The sequence below is a fragment of the Chiloscyllium punctatum genome, chromosome 5 (assembly GCF_047496795.1).
Source record: "Chiloscyllium punctatum isolate Juve2018m chromosome 5, sChiPun1.3, whole genome shotgun sequence".
In the NCBI taxonomy this organism is placed as follows: domain Eukaryota; kingdom Metazoa; phylum Chordata; class Chondrichthyes; order Orectolobiformes; family Hemiscylliidae; genus Chiloscyllium; species Chiloscyllium punctatum.
In genome coordinates this window covers 121,982,504-121,998,756 of record NC_092743.1, presented here as the reverse complement: position 1 = coordinate 121,998,756, position 16,253 = coordinate 121,982,504, and the positions used below count along the sequence as shown (strand labels likewise).

The window sequence follows — 16,253 nt, the reverse complement described above, 5'->3', positions numbered from 1 at the left end:
TGGCCAGTTAAACACTAGATCAGGTTACTTACAGTGTGGAAACAGGCCCTTCAGCCCAACAAGTCCGCACCGACCTGCCGAAGCGCAACCCACCCAGACCCATTCCCCTACATTTACCCTTTCACCGAACACTACAGTCAATTTAGCATGGCCAATTCACCTAACCTGGACATTTTTGGACTGTGGGAAGAAACCGGAGCACTCAGAGGAAACCCACGCAGACACGGTGAGAATGTGCAAACTCCACACAGCCAGTAGCCTGAGGCGGGGATTCAACTCGGGTCTCTGGTGCTGTGAGGCAGCAGTGCTAACCACTGTGCCACCATGCTGCCCACAAACATTTTGCCAGTTGCATACGTCATTGCATTTTACTTCAACCATTCAAGTGGATCCCATGCATTTTTTATTAAATTACGGTTCAGCTGTAAATTTTGTGTTGCCTTGTTGAAATAACTATGAAAGTAATAATATCATCATCTATTGTTCTGACCACAAATACACAAGTCTCCAGGATGCTACATCACTCACCACTTCAATGGTGCACCAAACTGACAATACATCATTCTGCATCCCATGGTGAGATCTGAGACACGCATTCAATGTCAGCTCCTCTATCAATATAAAATTGCACAATTATCTCAAACATCTGGGAGGCAGCAGACATAATATGGTGGCAACAAAATCAAGCCTCCAGAGACAGACACTAAATAAATAAGCTGGATTTCCAAAATGGAGGTCATATTGGATCAAAAATATTGAGTTCATCAAAGAAATAACAGAAAATATAGACAAGAGCAATACAATATATGTGTACTACTGGACTTGCAGTGACATTTTGAGGAATAACATTTTGTTAACAAAGACCAGAAAGTTTGACATCACAGGACATGTGGCAGACTGGATTTTAAAATCTATGCAAAGAAGAAAACATGTTACCAAATTTGGGGTGTTTCTCCTCACTGGAATGGCATCCTGCAAAAATATATACCAAAATCGTTCTTTCTTAACTGGTCTGAGGTTTCTTAGTTTTCAGCCTCAAGGGTCATTATTTGTCTTTCATTTGTGGTTGACTGTGATTAAATTTCATGAAATCTGGTCTATGCCTACAGGACTGGAAAAGTGATATTGCATAGCAAAGAGTCACATGATAACACCATGGTGAAGCTTGTTCAACATGTAAGATGTTGAAAGATCCAAGGGTCACTCAGCTTTAGAAAGTATTGAATTGCTTCCGCACACACTTAAGATGTACAGCACTTTCACCCAAAAGTGGTTATTTAACCTAATCACACATATTCTCTTGAGTATCAACAAGAATGAAAGTCTATCATCTTTAAGACTGTGGATGGATAGGAAAAGCTGCCAAATGTGAATGATTCACCATGAAAAATCAATCACATAATTCGCTTTATCCTAAAGTTCGCAAATATAAACCTGTCGCAACAAGCATTATTTCAAATGATCTGAACATTTTGCTTTACCCATGTTGTTTCTTTGGCTATCAGGTTTTAGAGAATCAAATTCGATTTTGAGCCACATGAAATCTTCAACAATTCACAAATAGAATTAAAGTTTATCCATTGACCATCCAATGCTTGTAAATCCATCAAATAAGATTGCACTCGAAGCAAATCCTTTCCCAGTGACTTGTGTTCAGACGCTAATATTCTTGATATCTTTCTTTGCCTGCCTTTTCTTTCAATCGGTTTGGCCCCTCTGCACATGGACAAACTCAGTCACCTCCTCTCTGAATAATGAGGCTTTAGAAGCAGCAGATACAATTTGATTCAATAAAAAGGCATAAAACTGATGAGATTCTCCACAGAAGATAGAGAATCGTAACTCAGGAAATCAGATACAGATTGAGAATTCAATTATGTAATGGAACCTATCCAGTTTTAAGGATGGATTTTGCTGATCATTTTTCAATGTTCCAATGTAAATCTATTGCTGTATATAACATTGTTCAGTGAATAAAAACTGTAAATCTTTCATATCATAATTCTCTCCACAGTTTACAAATCGATTGGAAAACTGTATTTTTCAACTCTGGTGGAGACAGATGCAATACAAATATTATTAGATATGAATCAGCAATTACCTTTTCAGTCTGAAGACAAGTAATAAGCAGAAAGCGCTAAACCACAATGTAGGAAGCTGTGGAGAATGCATGAATTGGTTGGTCATGCATGATAGGAAAGGTCAAAATATTGTTACACATACAATTGGAATTTTATTTACAGTGAAGCATTTGATTCATTTTGAGGTCCAATATAATCATAATGAATAGACTTAACGTGCAAAGACCACATGTCAAACTGATTTGTTGATATAAAACACAGAAGTCTTCATTAAACAGCACTTCATCTGGGAAAGGTAGGAAGATAAGGCTCTTTGCATTTTAGGAACAATTAAACATAAATTTCTGTTGTTTATCTAGTGAATATATAATGAAACATTTGTGAAACTCAGGAGAAACAAAAACTGTTTGTTCTCTTGTTTATAACCTTCATAAATAATCTCCAGCTTCTCTTCTTGATATTTTCTAATTAACTATTCAGAGATGTTATTACACACCCTGGAATAGTGGGGATCTGAATCCAGGTTAACTCCTAAAATCTGACTCAGGGACACTATTTCTGGGCAGGTGGGACTTGAACTTAAGTCACCTGGCTCAAAAGTAAAGGCACAACTGCTATGCCACAAGAGCCCTAAATATTTTTTATCAATCTGTTCTGACATACTTCCAGGGGAGGAGGGATGCAAACATAGGTCTTCTGGAATAAAGGTAGGGATACTACCGCTGTGCCACAAGACCCTCACAATTATAGGTAGATCCGTACTGTCACATATGTTACAGCACAAACCTGAGACAGATGGGACTGGTTCTGTGCCTCCTAGCTCACAGTTAGGGATATTGCTACTGTGCAACAAGGACACTCTCCATTTTCTTTTCTCCTATTGTTTTCCTAATCAACCCGCACAAAGGTGGTTTCCTGATGAAGGGCTTTTGCCTAAAACATCGATTCTCCTGCTCCTCGGATACTGCCTGATGAACTATGCTTTTCCAGCACCACACTCTTGACAAAGATGACATTATACACTTTTGGCACAGGTGGTGAAGATATATACAACACAATACAATAAAAAAACAACACAGGTGCAGGCCCTTCGGCCCACCTAGCCTCAGTTGATTCCTAATCCTTATTTAGACCTGCCAATTATTGCATGTGTAGGGTTTATATCCCTCGGTTCAATTCCCGTTCATGTGTCTCTCAAGATATGCCTTTGACACTACCTCCACTGGCAGTGCATTCCAGGCACCCACCACTCTCTGTGTGAAAGATTTTGCCACCATTTCATCCCTAAACGTTTCCCCTCTTACCTTGAACGTGTGCTGTCCTGTAGATGCCTTTTCCACCCTGAGAAAAAGCCTCTTACTCTCCATTCTATTTATTAGATTAGATTACTTACAGTGTGGAAACAGGCCCTTCGGCCCAACAAGTCCACACCGACCCTCCGAAGCGTAACCCAACCAGACCCATTCTCCTACATTTACCCCTTCACCTAACAATACGGACAATTTAGCATGGCCAATTCACCTAACCTGCACATTTTTGGATTGTGGGAGGAAACCGGAGCACCTGGAAGAAACCCACGCAGACATGGGGAGAATGTGCAAACTCCACACAGAGAGTCGCCTGAGGTGGGAATTGAACCCAGGTCTCTGGCACTGTGAAGCAGCAGTGCTAACCACTGTGCCACCGTGCCGCCCACTTTATGCCTCTCATAATTTTGTAGACCTCTATCAGATCGTCCCTCAGCATTCATCTTTCCTGTGAAAACAATTTGAGTTTATCCAACCACTTCTCGTCAATAATATTCTCCAGACAAGGCAACGTCATAATGAAAAAGCTTTGAGAAGTCTCTCTCAACAGGAATGACTAAGCGCTTTTGCCAGAAACATCGAGTCTCCTGCTTCTTCGATGCTGCCTGACCTGATGTGCTTTTCCAAAGCCACATTTTTTCGTCTCTGACTCTCCAGCATCTGCAGTGCTCACTTTCTGCATAATTTTGGAAGAACCATGAAAACCTTGGAGCAACAATTTAATTAATTTCCTTGCTATTGTTTTGGGGGGGGGGGGATCTAAAATGACTCTTCCATCAACATTGCAAATGGATCAGAAAAAAAACACTCAGAAAATTTCCCCAGTCATTTTACTTTTCAATTCTGCTTGTAACTTTGTAACTATCTGCAATGAGTTTATCCAGATATTGCTTTGTTTTACATAATGAAGGAAGGAGGAAATAACATTTAAACATTTTTTCTTCCTGTTGTGCAGTCTTAATACCACTATCTGATTATCAAATACATTGAAACCATTCTGCTGAAAATATCCATTTTCTTTTTTCTCCTATTCTATAGCAAAATGAAATCATTATTATATTACCTTGGTGCCTATCAGACTAACAGATCCACATTAGATGCCATATCAGTTGCCCTTCGCTCCTCCTTAGAGCATCTTGACACCAAGAACAGCTATGTAAGAATTCTACTCATTGACTACAGTTCAGCCTTCAACAAATTATCCCCTCGAGACTGATTACTAAACTTAGTGATCTCGGATTAAGCCCCACTCTCTGCAACTGGATCCTCAGTTTCCTGACCCACAGGTCACAATCAATGAGGACTGGGGACAATATTTCATCCTCACTAACACTCAACACTGGAGCCTCCGAGGGGTACGTACTCAGCCCCCTACTGTACTCACTGTATACCCATAACTGCATTGCCAAATATCAGACTAATGCCATTTACAAGTTTGCTGATAACACCACCATAATCGGCCGAATCTCAGATGGCGACAAAACAGACGACAGACAAGAGGTGGAAGAGCTGGAAAAATGGTGCACTGAGAACAACCTAGCCAGTAAAACCAAGGAACTCATTATTTACTTTTGGCGTGATGTTACACATGCCCCCCTACACATTAACAGCACAGAGGTGGAATGAGTGGAGAGTGTCAAGTTCCTGAGAGTGGTCATAAACAACAAGCTTTCTTGGACTCTTCAAGTGGACGCACTGGTTACAAAGGCCCAACAACGTCTCTTCTTCCTCAGGCAGCTGACGAAATTTGGCATGACAGTGAATACCTTTGCCAACTTCTTTAGGTGCGCCATTGAGAGCATTCTGCCCGGATGTATTACTACCTGTTATAGCAACTGCAATATTCAAGATTGGAGATGGTTACAGAGAGTGGTGAACTCGTCCTGGACAATCACAAAGGCTAACCTCCCATCTTTAGAATCAGGCCCACTGTCAAAGAAAGGCCACCAGCATTCTCAATGGTTTTCTTCAAGCTCTACCATCGTGGAGAAGGTACAGAAGCCTGAACATACGCACCACCCAGTTTTGAAACAGTTTCTACCCTACTGTTGTTAGAATACTGAATGGACTTACAAATTCTTAGCATTTGCCTGTACCTGCGTTTTGGTTTTTGCCGCTGATTACCTATTATTTACTTACCTCTGCTATGTAACTCTGTGATCTGCCCGTATTGCTCGCAAGGCAAAGCTTTTCCCTGTGCCTCGGTACATGTGACAATAAATTAAATTCAATTCAATTCAATTCAACCATTCCAATTTTCAATGCCTATTATATTTATTTTAAGCACTACTTTATTTGGGGTTAAACAAATACCAACCAAAACCATAGAAGGCATTAGTTCCGTAATTGAAAAGTCAACAAACATAGAGATAGCATTCTGTAAAATTAAAAATGCAATTCTCCCCAAGACCTCCAAGAATTGAGCTTATTTCTTCTCTTTCATGGATGTCACGTTGAAGATAATAATTCATTCAAACAACAATCCTGCAGCCCTCCTTTTTTTAATGGAAACCCAGTTGGGTCCTTCATCGTGTCAGGATCGTCCCAACCCAAAGAAATTTGCAGTCGGGGCAGAATCATTTGCCTGCCTTTTACTCATTCCAGTCGGCCTTAGAACTCCTGTTTTATTGTTCACAACTCTTTCAGGTTATAAAGGAATAAGGCAGTGCATTTATTGAAACAATATAACATATGACTAATGGCTTTACAAGCTCTACAATCTGCATGACACCTAGTTAAATAATAGCTTGACTGGGGACTCTAACAGAGAAGTCTAGCCATGGAATTATCATAACCCACCACCTGCATTCTGCTTTCTTCACAGAGGCAAATTAAAAAAAAATTATACTAACAGGCAAAGCTTCAAATGAACCACTGATTTATATTCCGTGAAAAATATAAATTACCAGTGTAAAGATTTCACAGTACGAACCACAGTTTGTAACAGGGAGCTGAGAGAATGGAAATAAAAGGAAGAAAGGGACAAAGAAGAAAATGAATGAGGGAAAGAAAATATTTTTGCAGTTTCTGAGAATTTGAGCTCCCCTCCCTAAAAGTGGCAATTGATGATTAGAAAATACAACATTAGGAAGAAGATCACACTAAAGCTTTAAATAGCTTATACGCATGTTAGACACACTCCAAACATACAATACGTTAGATGTCCCCAATGGGGTGTCCTGAATTCGACTGAAACAATGCTGCCACATTCCTCAAATTCATGCCAAGTTAACCACCATAAGTATAGGTTCTGATAGCTGTATAAACCACCAATTTCCAGATACATATATTTAGAATTTCTATGTTTCAAATGAAATATTAAACCAAAACTCCATCTACCTTTCAGGAATACATAAAAGATCCCACGGCTCAATTTTGAAGTAGAGTAGATCAGAGGCTATGAGAGCAGTTAAGAGTTTATGAATGCTTTGGTGAGTAACTCACCTCCTAACTCCCCAAACCCTTTCCATCATCTACAAGACACAAGTCAGGAGTGTGATGGAATACCCCCCACTTGTCTGGATGAGTGCAACTCCAACATCACTCAAGATGTTTACCACCATCCATGATATACCAACCTGCTTGATTAGGACAACATCCACAAACATCCACTCACTCCAACATTAATGCTCAGTAGCAGCAAAGTGTACCAAGTACAAGTTACACCACGCAAATTCGCCAAGACTCCTTAGACAGCATCTTCCAAACTCATGTCCACATCCAACTGAAAGGATAAGAGCAGCAGTTACATTGGCACCTGCAAATTCCCCTCCAAGTCACTCATTATCCTGACTTGGCAATGTATTATTGTTCATTCATTGTTGCCAGATCAAAACCCTGGAATTTTATCTCTAATGGCATTGTGGATCAACTCACAGCAGGTCGTCTGCAGTGGTTCAAGAAGGGAACTCACCACCATCTTCGCAAGGGCTAGGGATGGACAATAAATGTTGGCCAGCCAGCCGATGCCACATCCCTTAAATTAATAAATAAAAAAACAAAGGATTTATTTCCAGATACTTTTTCCTTAATTAATATCAACTTAATAGATTAGACAGACATTGTGATTTTGTTATTTCAGAGAGCTTGCAGTGAGCACGTTGGTTGTGTTTGATAGATTACTTAATTCACTGTACAGGTAGTTCTGTTACAACATGTATTTCATCAACGTGAATTCGCTGTAACGCGTTTGATGATTAGATTAGATTAGATTACTTACAGTGTGGAAACAGGCCCTTCAGCCCAACAAGTCCACACCGCCCCGCCAAAGCGCAACCCACCCATACCCCTACATTTACCCCTCACGTAACACTACGGGCAATTTAGCATGGCCAATTCACCTGACCTGCACATCTTTGGACTGTGGGAGGAAACCGGAGCACCCGGAGGAAACCCATGCAGACACGGGGAGAACGTGCAAACTCCACACAGTCAGTCACCTGAGGCGGGAATTGAACCGGGTCTCTGGTGCTGTGAGGCAGCATTGCTAACCACTGTGCCACCGTGCCGCCCAAATGAATGGGGGATGCTGTTTCTACAGCACAAACTTTTAAAACATGTTAGCTGTAACATGATTACAGCGCCAACAGTTTAAGTGCTGACTCCAAAGTCAATTTTTTTATAACACAGGGTTGCAAAAGAAAGCAACCATCGCATTACAGAAGAACTGACCGTAAAATCCTTGGTATATCTGGTCGTCACAATAATGCATGTTTTATTTCTTTTTATTTGGAGTGTTATACTGCCATTCTATCTGGCACAGTATGTAGTATCCTGTTCTGAGTCAGACATTCCAGGTTCTAGTCCCATATCAGGATTTGATGGCCAAGGAAAGTGCATTCATAATGCACCCAAATAAGTTGACTACCAATCTGCAAAGCTTTCAAGTACATGACAATGGCAAGCAATAAAAGATGGAGAGATTCCTGATAAGCCAAGTGTTTTAAAGAATGCTGGAGCCTCCAATATCACTAATCATAGCTCATGGCTGCAGCATATAAATATTTTGTCCACTTTGTCACAGCAGCTTAGACTCCCTGAATGATGATAACGCATTGCATCACTGATATTACAGATTCACTCAGAATAGGCTCCCCAAAGTAAGTTAACATTGATACTGTCAAGAGTCTGCATGCACGTTGCATACAACATCCCAGGATACAACATGGTTGTTGGCTATTCTGGGATGTTTTGAGTGAGTCAAGCATCTGATAATCTCTTGTCAACTTCCTTTGGTTATCATTTATGGTTTGGTACTTGAAATATACTCAGACTACACATATAAATGCTTACTTTCAACTACAGGAATTCTGCAACTTAACTCAGCATGAAAATTTCGCTCTTGTTGACCATTTCTTTCAATGTCCTGAATTTCATGGTTTTCTTAGTTTTTTTTTGTTGATACCAGGAAAGCAAAATTTTTCATCACATAAAAGCTTCAGGATTGCTTATGATCATCGCGTACAAAGCTCACTGTCCAACCTTGCAATACTCAGGTAAGATGTTCATGTCTTCTTTGAGAAATGCCATACATTTATATTTCTTCTCTTAAATTTCAGACTGCCTTGTGTTTCTTTTATTTTCAATTATTTACACCATACATCAACACCGTAGCAGATTTGGAACAATGTCTTTCATTCTTGTCAGACTCTATGAAATACTAGCACATACAGCCAGTAAGTGTAAGAAACACTTGCACTCATTTTGAAACAGATCCCTTCATGAAATTAATGTTTGACAGTGCGACCTCCTCAAATATCCTTTTGAGCTGATCACAACTCTTGTTCCACACAAATAATTTGATATCCATTCAATAGGCTGAAGACTTGGTGATATTGACATATTCAAAAACAGTGCACTCCATGCAGTGATACTCTTATTTACTCTGGTTATATTGCTGGTAGATAGCAGTGTGATGCATAGTGATGCCAATATGCGGATTCAGTTCCAGTACCAGCTAAGGTTACCATGAAGGAGTCTCCTTCTCAATATTTCCCCATGCATGAGCAGCATTGACCCTCAGTTTAAGCTACAAACAGTCATCTTTCTCTGATGAGACAACAGCCCTGTGGTCCTTTTGGATGATGGCGACATTACCTTTTACATGGGATGTGGGTATAAATGATTATGCCAGCACTTATTGTCCATCCCTAATGTCCAAGATGGTATTTAAAAGTCAACCACATTATTGAGAGTCTGCAGTAACACATAGGCCAGACCAGTTAAGGATAACACATTTATTTCCCTGAACGACATGAGTGAACTCAAACAGTTTTTACGACAGTTGCCATTAGTCTAGATTTTTTTCAATTCTTTGCAGTACAGTGCTCATCTGTATTTATTAAATAAAACAACCGCATTCAGCATGCAGAATTAGAAACAAATTAGTTTATTTTGCCAAATCACAGGATGCATGCAATTAAATCAAACACCTTGAATAATAGAAAACGCCCCTTCTGTGGTCTTGAATACAAAGTTCTTCATTAACACAGGTGAACATCGAAATATTTCTATGTATTAAGCTTTCTCTTTCTGACAGATATTGTGCCTAATCTTCATTCATTATTAATTGCTTTGTCATTTTTTAAAAATTCTGATTCTATACAGCACAGCAGAAAGTGTAGAAAGTTGTTTTACATGAGATAAATGATCACAGATGTTAAAATCATTCTATTTGAACTGATTGCCTCATATTTAATCATGTTTTAAACATGAATATGGGACTCAAAATATTCTTGCAAAATTGAACCCAGGTCCCCTGAACGTTACAAAGAATGAGATAATAGCCAGGAATCTCAGGGAAGTGCAGTTCAAATGAGAGTGAAAAAATCAGGTCAATATTTTTTTTTGCGCAAATAGAGCTTATTAGGAGAATTAAGCCAGGACAGAAAACCTATACAGCTGGTGCTTGAGACAACAGAGATAAGAAAAATATTCAGCATTGGCATTCAGAGTTTATAGGTAGTGGGATGTGTTAATGTCATGTCAATAACAATGCTGAAGGTGTTAATTAATTAATTACAAGAGTATAAAGGGGGATCATGTGGCACTATGGTAGTGTCTCTACCTCTGAGTCTCATATCCTACCTGTGCAAAGGTGTGTACCTGCATCTCTGAACAGGGTAATTAGAAAACATTCAAGGATATCAAGATTAAGATGTGAGGTGATAGCATCATGGTAATGTCACTACAGGCCTGAGCTGATGCTCTGGGAAGTTGAATTCAAATCTCACTGTGGTTTGTGGCAGGTATTAGAATTTCATTTCATTTTAAAAATCTGACATTGATAAAGAATCTCAACAATTGTGATAATAAAACTATAAAAAGCCAAAAGTATCAAAGACTTGTAGGGATACAGTACCGATCTCTGGACCGAGAGTCCCAGGTTCATGTCCCACTTAGTCTAAAGGTGCATAACATAATTTCTGAGCAGGTCAGTTCGGTAAGTATCGGTGATCGGATATTTCAAGGTTCAGGCTCTTGTAGTATGGTGGCCATGTCCCTGCCTCTGAATCAGGATGCCTGGGTTCATGTCCCACCCATTCTATGTGGATGGTGTGTTAGCATCTCTGAGCAGGTTGATCAGTAAATACCTTCACGTATCAAAGCCAGAGGGCTTCTGTGGTTATATCTGGATTAGTGGTGCTGGAAGAGCACAGCAGTTCAGGCAGCATCCAAGTAGCTTCAAAATCGACGTTTCGGGCAAAAGCCCTTCATCAGGAATAAAGGCAGTGAGCCTGAAGCGTGAAGAGATAAGCTAGAGGAGGGTGGGGGTGGGGGGAAAGTAGCATAGAGTACAATGGGTGAGTGGGGGAGGGGATGAAGGTGATAGGTCAAGGAGGAGAGGGTGGAGTGGATAGGTGGAAAAGAAGATAGGCAGGTAGGACAAGTCCGGACAAGTCATGGAGACAGTTACTGAGCTGGAAGTTTAGAACTTGGGTGAGGTGGGGGAAGGGGAAATGAGGAAACTGTTGAAGTCCACATTGATGCCTTGGGGTTGAAGTGTTCTGAGGTGGAAGATAGGACACCTCTTCCTACTGCCCCCTCGACCATGACCCCACCCCCCATCACCAAACCATCATCTCCCAGACCATACAGAACCTCATCACCTCAGGAGATCTCCCACCCACAGCTTCCAACCTCATAGTCTGGGAACAGCGCACTGCCCGGTTCTACCTCCTTCCCAAGATCCACAAGCCTGACCACCCTGGCCGACCCATTGTCTCAGCATGCTCCTGCCCCACTGAACTCATCTCTACCTACCTTGACACTGTCCTATCCCCCCTAGTCCAGGAACTCCCCACATACGTTCGAGACACCACCCACGCCCTCCACCTCCTCCAAGACTTCCGTTTCCCTGGCCCCCAATGCCTCATCTTCACCATGGATATCCAATCCCTCTACACCTCCATCTGCCATGACCAGGGCCTCCAAGCCCTCCGTTTTTTCCTCTCCAGACGTCCCCAACAGCATCCTTCCACCGACACTCTCATTCGTTTGGCCGAACTGGTCCTCACACTTAACAGTTTCTCCTTTGAATCCTCCCACTTCCTCCAGACCAAAGGGGTAGCCATGGGCACATGTATGGGCCCCAACTATGCCTGTCTCTTTGTTGGCTACGTAGAGCAGTTGATCTTCCGTAATTACACAGGCACCACTCCCTACCTCTTCCTCCGCTACATTGTTGACTGCATTGGCGCCACCTCGTGCTCCCGCGAGGAGGTTGAGCAATTCATCAACTTTACCAACACATTCCACCCTGACCTTAAATTTACCTGGACCATCTCTGACACCTCCCTCCCCTTCCTGGACCTCTCCATCTCCATTAATGATGACCGACTTGACACTGACATTTTTTACAACCCACCAACTCCCACAGCTACCTGGATTACACCTCTTCCCACTCTACCTCTTGCAAAAATGCCATCCCGTATTCCCAATTCCTCTGCCTCCGCCGGATCTGCTCCCAGGAGGACCAGTTCCACCACAGAACACACCAGATGGCCTCCTTATTTAGAGACCGCAATTTCCCTTCCCACATGGTTAAAGATGTCCACCAACGCATCTCATCTACATCCCGCACCTCTGCCCCCAGACCCCACCCCTCCAACCGTAACAAGGACAGAACGCCCCTGGTGCTCACCTTCCACCCTACCAACCTTCGCATAAACCAAATCATCCGCCGACATTTCCACCACCTCCAAACAGACCCCACTACCAGGAATATATTTCCCTTCCCACCCCTTTCCGCTTTCCGCAAAGACCGTTCCCTCCGCGACCTGGTCAGGTCCACGCCCCCAAGCAACCCACCCTCCAATCCTGGCACATTCCCCTGCCACCGCACGAACTGTAAAACCTGCGCCCACACCTCCTCCCTCACCTCTATCCAAGGCCCTAAAGGAGCCTTCCACATCCATCAAAGTTTTACTTGCACATCCACTAATATCATTTATTGTATCCGTTGCTCCCGATGCGGTCTCCTCTACATTGGGGAGCCTGGGCGCCTCCTAGCAGAGCACTTCAGGGAACATCTCCGGGACACCTGCACCAATCAACCACACTGCCCCGTGGCCCAACATTTCAACTCCCCCTCCCACTCTGCCGAGGACATGGAGGGCCTGGGCCTCCTTCACCGCCGCTCCCTCACCACCAGACGCCTGGAGAAAGAACTCCTCATCCTCCGCCTCGGAACACTTCAACCCCAAGGCATCAATGTGGACTTCAACAGTTTCCTCATTTCCCCTTCCCCCACCTCACCCTAGTTCTAAACTTCCAGCTCAGTAACTGTCTCCATGACTTGTCCGGACTTGTCCTACCTGCCTATCTTCTTTTCCACCTATCCACTCCACCCTCTCCTCCTTGACCTATCACCTTCATCCCCTCCCCCACTCAACCATTGTACTCTATGCTACTTTCTCCCCAACCCCACCCTCCTCTAGCTTATCTCTCCACGCTTCAGGCTCACTGCCTTTATTCCTGATGAAGGGCTATTGCCCGAAATGTCGATTTCAAGCTACTTGGATGCTGCCTGAACTGCTGTGCTCCTCCATCGCCACTAATCCAGAATCTGGTTTCTAGCATCTGAAGTCATTGTTTTTACCGATTCTGTGGTTATATCGTAGAGTCCTAACTCTGAGCCACAACGTCTGTGTTCAAGTCCCACCTGTCTCAGATTTTATTTTCTTAGAGTCATACAGCCCAGGAGAGGCCCTTCGGTTCATCTATTCTTTGTTGATTCATTTACATTAATCCCACATTTTCGCACCCGGCCCATAACCTTGAATGTTATGACAGTTCAAGTGTATATCCACTATTAAGAGTTCCTGCCTCCACTGCATCCCTCTGTGCTTTCCAGATTCCCATCACCTTCTGGGTGAAAAATATTTTCCTCAAATCCATTCTCAACCTCCTGCCCTTCACCTTCAATTATGCCCTTTTGTTATTAAACCTTCAGCTAAGGGGAACAGCTGCTTCCTGTCCACCCTGTCCATACCCCTCCAAAACATTTTCACCTCAATCAGTTCCCCTCTCAGCCTTCACTGCTCTAAAGATAACAGTCCAAGGTTGTCCTGCCTCTCCTCATAGCTAAAAGTCTCCATCGTAAGCAATATTCTGATGAATCACCTCTGTACCCCTTCCAGTACAATCATATTCAGAAGGCTAAAAAGGGATTTGATAGAGACATATGAGATGATCAAAGGATTAGATAGGCTAGAGAGTGAAAGTCATTTTCCTAGGCTGATGACACGGGGGCATATCTATAAATTGAGGGGCGATAGATTTAAGACAGATGTTAGAGGCAGGTTCTTTACTCAGAGTGGTAGGGCATGGAATGCTCTGTCTGCTAATGTAGTTAACTCAGCCACATTAGGGGGATTTAAACAATCCTTGGATGAGTACATGGGATGGGATAGTTTCAGAGAATGCGCTTAGATTAGTTCACAGGTTGGCGCAGCATCAAGGGCCGAAGGGCCTGTCCTGCAATGTATTGTTCTATGTTCTATATCATTCCTATAGTGTGATGACCAGAACTGTACATAGTCCTCCAGCTGCCGCCTAACCAAAGACCTGTACAGCTTCAATGAAACCTTCTTCTTATAATATAGGCCATGACTGAAAAAGAAATGTGCCCCTTATGCCTTCTTACCTACCCTGTTCATTTGTCCTGCCATCTTCATGGACCTGTGGATAAGCATCGCAAAATCCCTCTGTTCCCCTGAGATTCCTGGTTTCCTGCCATTCACTGAGTTGACATTGTCTTGTTACTTCATCCATGGTGCATCACCTCACATTTTCAAGGCTCAATTTCATCTGCTACTGATCTGCCCATCTGGCCAGCCCATCTATCTTCCTGTCACCTAAGACAATATTCTATTCTGTCACCTTCAAATTTACTTACCCTCCCCTCTTCATTCTCATCTGCATCTTTTATGTAAAGGCAGTATGGGACCAACACTGATCCCTGTAGCATACTACTGGACACAGGCCTCTAGTCACACAAACAGCTTTCTATCACCACCCTCTCTCCTGTCACTAAGCCAATTTTCAACATATGTTGCCAAATTTCATGGATCCCATGTGTTTGTACCTTCTTTATCATTGTCCCATATCAGACTTTATCAAATGGTTTGCTGAAATTCATACTTACTTCATCAACTGCTCTACCTTCATCTATGCACCTGGTCACATCCCTGAAAAGTTCAATCAAATTTGCCAGCCATGATGATCCTCTGACAAAACTATGCTAAACATTCCTGACCAAACCTGGTCTCTCCAAGTGGAGAAAAATTCTCTCCAATAGTTTTCCTATCACTAAAGTGTGATTCACCGGTCTGGAATTCCCTTGGTTACCTTCAACTCTCTCCTTGAAAAGTGGAACCACATTACCTGTCCTTTAGTCCTCTGGTACCTTACCCCGCGGCCAGAGACAAATTAAAGATTTGAGTTAGAGCTGCTATAATTTCCTCCCTGACCTCCCACAGTACCTTGAGATGCAATTCATCCAGACCTGAGGATTTGTCCGCTTTTAAACCTGCTAAAACCTCCTCAGATCAAAAATGTCATAGTCCTCCTTGCTGACTTCTGTACCAAGGTCCTCCTACTCCCAAGTGGAGTCAGATGTTTAGTACATGTTCCTCCAGTTCTCAAATGATTGTCCCCTTGGCCCCTAATGGGTCCTACAACTTCCCTGGTTATCCCGTGTCCTCTAATATACTTAACAGAATATCTTGGGATTTTCCCTAATTTTACTCACCTGCATTTTCTCATATCTGTTCTTTGCTGTGTCCGTCATAGCATATTGAAGAAGTTCATTAAAAATAAACCTATTATAAACCAACCTCTATATGATTGGAGGTCCATGACCCATAATAAAACCATCAAGGGAGTATTGCCAAGCAGCAAACCATGGGAAGGGAATGTTAAAAGCAGCAGTCTATCTGTCTTCTACTGATGTAAAGTAGCATATAGAGTCCACTGTCATGCTTGAGGCCGACTGAAAGTGTTGGGTGCTGCAGTTCCACCACACAACACCAGCTCTTCTCTTCACCCATCCTCCTACTCACAATATCACATTTACTTTAAATTTCCTTTGCCAATTTACTTTTTCTTGTAGTGCAATTTTAAGGGCCAATTCTTTAAAGTTTATTGTTAAATAAAAACTGAAAGAACTGCAGATGCTGTAAATCAGAAACAAAAACAGAAGTTACTGGAAAAGCTCAGCAGATCTGACAGCATCTGAGGAAGGGTCACCGAACATGAAACACTAACTCTGATTTCTCTTCACAGATGCTGCCAGACCTGCTGAGCATTTCCAGCAACTTCTGTTTTTGTCTTTAAGTTTATTGGCTAGTTTGGTCAATAGGTT

General features: G+C 42.3%; 1 protein-coding gene across 1 annotated transcript in view; it reads right to left on the bottom strand.

The window, feature by feature from the left end:
- csmd3b (CUB and Sushi multiple domains 3b) overlaps window positions 1-16,253 on the bottom strand; it is a 1,933,688-nt gene that overhangs the window by 1,489,475 nt on the left and 427,960 nt on the right. The gene's annotated exons all lie outside the window — the stretch shown is intronic.